Source organism: Solanum dulcamara, chromosome 6, assembly GCF_947179165.1.
Source record: "Solanum dulcamara chromosome 6, daSolDulc1.2, whole genome shotgun sequence".
In the NCBI taxonomy this organism is placed as follows: domain Eukaryota; kingdom Viridiplantae; phylum Streptophyta; class Magnoliopsida; order Solanales; family Solanaceae; genus Solanum; species Solanum dulcamara.
The window spans coordinates 59,060,637-59,066,801 of NC_077242.1; the positions used below are offsets into that span (position 1 = coordinate 59,060,637).

Sequence of the window (6,165 nt, forward strand, 5' to 3'; positions counted from 1 at the left end):
CCATAATAGTCATTTTAATATTTAATTTTAATTAATTCTAAAAATTGTGGACTTTTATTTAAGTGTATAACCATCCCGAACAATTGAGATGGTATTTTTAATTTATAAAAAACCTCAAAAAATTTCCGAACCGAACCAAATAACCTTACATGTATGAAAATATATTTTATATATTAATAATATGTTAAATTTAATATAAATATATATTTTATAAATTTTTTCAAATACAAAAAATAAGGGAACTTTCAAAAATAGCAAAGATTTCTGTTTGTATATCTCGCTGCATAATACAAATTGGGCTTTCAAAAGAAATTGTATATATTCACTTCCAGATTTGTATATTCGCTTCTAGATTTATATATTTGCTTTTAGATTTTCTTTAGAGATTTGTATATTCACATATAGCCAAGTGATAGGGCAATTACCACTACAAAATATGTGATATAACCGCACGATTTAATACAATCGAGCAGACATGTTCCATAGTCTCCAACGGTCTCAGCATTATTCTGATCAGTAAACAAAAGCATTGCAAGAAACAAAACCAATACAACTTATTTTGGTTATTTTACATGTTTTTACTCAGAAAACAAATACTAACTAAGTATTCTTTTTGCATGTTTTGTCCAATAATAGTGTAAACTTAATCTTTATATCTATTTAATAAATTTACAAATACAAATACATTATTTAAATAAAAATTACTGAGTTTGACCGAAAGCTTCTAGGTCGACCCCTGGGTCCTTTCATCCATTAAAATATACAGGACAGTTGAGAGTAGTAGGTTTCTGCCACTTTGTCTACTTCTACGTTTTCATTTTCTTATTATTTGTTTGTTTCTTATTCTCAACTAATTAATATAAAACAAAAAAATATTGATTTATGCTATATCATTACTAAAAAAAAAGGTGAAAATCAATCAAAAAAATGTGACGATCTAATCCACTGGTTCGTGCGGGCATCTACTCTAACACCTAAATAGAAGAACTATTACAAAAATACATGCGGAAGTTTAATAAATACCATTATAAATACTACAAGAGTCAGGAATACACCAAAATTGATTTTTTTAAATTCTAAGGTTTATTACAAGAGACACTTAACACACCCAAGAATACTAGTCTAAATAGGTACAAGAGCTTCTAGAGATACAAAGTATAAATAAAAGCAAGAGACAGCTCCCATAAAAAAGGAATGAAGAATAGAAGCTGTTGGAGACTCATCTTCGTCTTCACCTATGAAACATTACTGACCCTGCAACCAGACTATGCCAAGTGACATAGAAAAAATAGTATCAGTACAAACAACACGTACTGATAGGAATCATCAGTCAACCTAATACCCACCGCATAATATAAAGAAATCGATAAGAAGAAAACATCCAATGTTACAAACAGTTGTAGTAGGGATTAAAGTTGCAACTTCATCAGAAATTGTTGTAAATGGCGAAAGGCAACCGCCAACACACAAAAGTAAGCCCTTAATATCACGTGAAGCTGATAATTTTGTTATACATTGTGGCGGACATGGCATGTTACAATCAACGAGGCAATAAAGCTTTCAGCACTTTTGAATTTTGTAAGACATCCTACCACAAAATTGGCCAGCCACACACTTATGATCTGTAAAAACAATCATTGCAAGGAACAACACTACAACAACTTTCAATGCCATTGAGAGAGTTAATTTGCACTAGAGTTGATCTTGTTATTTGGTTGATGTATGTGAAAATAAGCTTAGCTTCTCTAGTATTTATAGAGGAAATACAAACATATATACATACATCATTTATATTGTTTTTACATTATTATATCTAGAAGATATATAACTTGTGTGATGGAGAATTAATGGTGGAGACACTCTTTTGCTAAGGGTATATCAATTGAGACTTCTTAGTTTGTTGGAAAATTATATAATGTTATATGTCACAATCTCAATCCGCTGTGACTGGCACCTATAATACTAATTCTAATATTTAATTTTAATTTATTCTAAGAATTTATTTAATTTTTATCTAGGTGAAATATTTTGACTATTTGGAGTGTGATGTGATAAATTTTTTAAAATGAAAGAAAGAGTGTAGCCAGTCTTCCCTTAGAATTTCTTTTCTGATATCTATACCTATCTTTTGCCTTAACCACATCAAAGAGGAGTTGAACCTCTTCTAACACACACCATGGTGAGAGTGGACTAAAAGAGAAATGTGTTTCTCAAACTAAGAAGTGATAGTTTAGGTATGAAAATCAAAAGAAAGGAATAGTTTAGATGTGTTTTTGACACTTATATATTTTTCTTATTTGAACTGTATTAAAACTCCTAAAATTTAAGACTTAAAAATGAATTACATTTTTGTTAACTTATATCAATCTTTTTTATTATTATTAAACTAACTTATTATTTATCACAATTTTTAATTCCCGACACAAGAAAATAAATTTGCATTAATACATTCAATTCCCAGCTGAACTGAATGTACTTTGAAAATGACTTATCATATGTACATTAAAGCTAATAATTGTAGTTGTAAAAAACGTGTTCAAAATTTGAATGGTTGAAGCTAATAATTGTAGTTGTAAAAAACGTGTTCAAAGTTTGAATGATTGAAGTTCTTTGGGGTACTATATAACATTACACAACTTACAAAAGGTGTTTCACCCTTATCATTAGTCTTAACTGATTCACCCTAGTATCAAAAGAATATGAAAAATCAATCGAATCGTATCAAATCGATTTATAGAAATTTTTTAATATAATCGTGGATTTTTATTTAGGTTTATAACCATTCCGAACAAATGAGATGGTCTTTTTAATTTATACAAAAATTTTAAAAATTTCCGAACCGAACCAAATAACCTTACATGTATGAAAATATATTTTATATATTAATAATATGTTAAATTTAATATAAATATTTATGTTATAAATTATTTTCAAATACAAAAAATAAGGGAACTTTCAAAAATAGCAAAAATTTCCGTTTGTATATCTCGCTGCATTATACAAATTGGGATTTCAAAAGAGATTGTATATATATTCACTCTCAGATTTGTATATTCGCTTCTAGATTTATATATTTCCTTTCAGATTTGCTTTAGAGATTTGTATATTCACTTATAGGACAATTACCACTACAAAATATGTCGATATAACCGCACGATTTAAAACAATCGAGCAGACATGTTCCATAGTCTCCAACGGTCTCAGCATTATTCTGATCAGTTAACAAAAGCATTGCAAGAAACAAAACCAATACAACTTATTTTGGTTATTTTACATGTCTTTACTCAGAAAACAAATACTAAGTAAGTATTCTTTTTGCATGTTTTGTCCAATAATAGTGTAAACTTAATATTTATATCTATTTAATAAATTTACAAATACAAATACATTATTTAAATAAAAATTACTGAATTTGACCGAGAGCTTTTAGGTCGACCCCAGGGTCCTTTCATCCATCAAAATATACAGGACAGTTGAGAGTAGTAGGTTTCTGCCACTTTGTCTACTTCTATGTTTTCATTTTCTTATTATTTGTTTGTTTCTTATTCTCAACTAATTAATATAAAACAAAAAAATATTGATTTATGCTATATCATTACTAAAAAAAAAGGTGAAAATCAATCAAAAAAATGTGACGATCTAATCCACTGGTTCGTGCGGGCATCTACTCTAACACCTAAATAGAAGAACTATTACAAAAATACATGCGGAAGTTTAATAAATACCATTATAAATACTACAAGAGTCAGGAATACACCAAAATTGATTTTTTTAAATTCTAAGGTTTATTACAAGAGACACTTAACACACCCAAGAATACTAGTCTAAATAGGTACAAGAGCTTCTAGAGATACAAAGTATAAATAAAAGCAAGAGACAGCTCCCATAAAAAAGGAATGAAGAATAGAAGCTGCAACCAAACTATGCCAAGTGGCATAGTAAAAATACTATCAGTACAAACAACACGTACTGATAGAAATCATCAGTCAACCTTATACCATCACATAATATAAAAAAATCGATAAGAAGAAAACATCCAATGTTACAAATAATTGTAGTAGGATTTAGAGTTGCAATTTCATCAGAAATTGTTGTAAATGGCGAAAGGCAACCGCCAACACACAAAAGTAAGCCCTTAATATCACGTGAAGCTGATAATTTTGTTATACATTGTGGCCGACATGGCATGTTACAATCAACGAGGCAATAAAGCTTTCAGCACTTTTGAATTTGTAAGACATCCTACCACAAAATTGGCCAGCCACACACTTATGATCTGTAAAAACAATCATTGTAAGGAACAACACTACAATAACTTTCAATGCCATTGCGAGAGTTAATTTGCACTAGAGTTGATCTTATTATTTGGTTGATGTATGTGAAAATAAGCTTAGCTTCTCTAGTATTTATAGAGGAAATACAAACACATATACATACAACATTTATATTGTTTTTACATTATTATATCTAGAAGATATATAATTTGTGTGATGGAGAATCAATGGTGGAGTCACTCTTTTCCAAAGGGTATATCAATTGAGACTTCTGAGGTCGTTGGAAAATTATATAATGTTATATGTTATGACCCCAACCCGTCATAATTGGCACCCATAATATTTATTTCAGTGGAAGAACCATTTCTACAGCTCAACTTATTAATTTAAGCAATAAATATTATAAACTTGCAGAAGAAGGAATATAACCAGAAAATAATACTGCATTTTCATAAACTCAGCCAACAATTTTAATAACTATGAAAATGCGGAAGTCAATACATCCTAGGAACTGAAAGTCATCCGTACCAAAACTCTAACCAGTGTCAATGTAAGAAAAGGGCAAACACTCCCCAAACAGAAGTAAAACTACTAAAATAGTGTTTAAACATCTGAGTCCCGAAAGAAGGATTGAGATTAATGGAAAAGTCCATGACAACATGACAAAGTAGCTCACCCTTGGACTTTGAACAAACTTCTAATCTTCCAACCGAGGTCTCTCCGCAACTATCTGAATATGCCTTGTACTCATTAAAAAGCAAGAGCAAATATACAAAGACAACGGTGTACTGATAGGATCACGCAGTTAGCTAATAAGCGGATCATAGACAAGTAAATTCAACGCAATAGACATATACATATACATAATAACTCAACCAATCTCAAGTTCAACTATTATTCAGCAATATCACAACTCAATAACTTCCACATGCTATAAATTCAGACCAGGGCCATCTCAAGGGACCTACAAATAATCAACTTTGTGTCAGAGCGTGGCACTCAATTCAATTATGTGTCGAAATGTGACACTCGATCCAATTATATGTCAGAACGTGACATCGAATCCAAATATGTATCGAAACGTGACACCCGATTCAAATTACGTGTCGGAGTGTGCACCCGATCCAAAGGTGTCACGCCCCGAGAGGGTACCCTAGGCGTGGCCGGCACTCAGAAATCATCTCTGACTTCCGAGAGAACCACTTGGTCTCATCACTTATTCTTTCATCAGCGGAAGACTTAGTATGAATACTTATATGGGATCTCCATCATCAACATCAAATGAAAGAAAGAAATTTTTAGGAGAAGTAGTTTCAAAGGAGAATTACTCCAATTACATCATTAAACTCTGTCTATGAAGCCTCTAACACTATTAGATGGTGCCAATGACATATCCATGTCTACCTCAAAAGAAACATTATACTCAACAATAATAAAAGGATAAGGAGTTCCTCCGAATACAAGAAGGACTCACCAAATAACTGAAAAGAAATTATCTTGAACGATGCACCTGTTGAGTATCTCTAACACTTGTATCTGCATCATAAAATGATGCAGGTTGAATAACGTCAGTACATAGAATGTATGAGTATGTAAAATGGCAGGAAAGTAAGGACAAATATCAATAAACGCCTTTCAGGAAGACTTAGCTCAGAACTCAACATCATCTCAATATTAATATGTAATGCTGTAACGACCCTTTAGGTCGTTTTGAATACTAGGGCTTTTTATTTCATAAAAAAAAGACTCATCCCATAAATTTTTAATGGGTACTTTGAACTATTCGATAACTATGGTTATTTAATTGAGGGGTGAATTTAGATAACTTAATTAATTAATGGGCTAAACTGGTAATATATTTAATACCTTATACCACTTATTCCATATTTAT

General features: G+C 30.8%; 1 long non-coding RNA gene across 1 annotated transcript; it reads right to left on the reverse strand.

Moving 5' to 3' along the window:
- Positions 1 to 1,001: 1,001 nt before the first annotated feature.
- Positions 1,002 to 1,774, reverse strand: LOC129892357 (uncharacterized). Its single transcript, XR_008767300.1, has 2 exons — positions 1,347 to 1,774; positions 1,002 to 1,265 (listed from the first exon to the last, which is right to left on the reverse strand). It is a non-coding gene; the product is annotated as an uncharacterized LOC129892357 (long non-coding RNA).
- Positions 1,775 to 6,165: the final 4,391 nt, after the last annotated feature.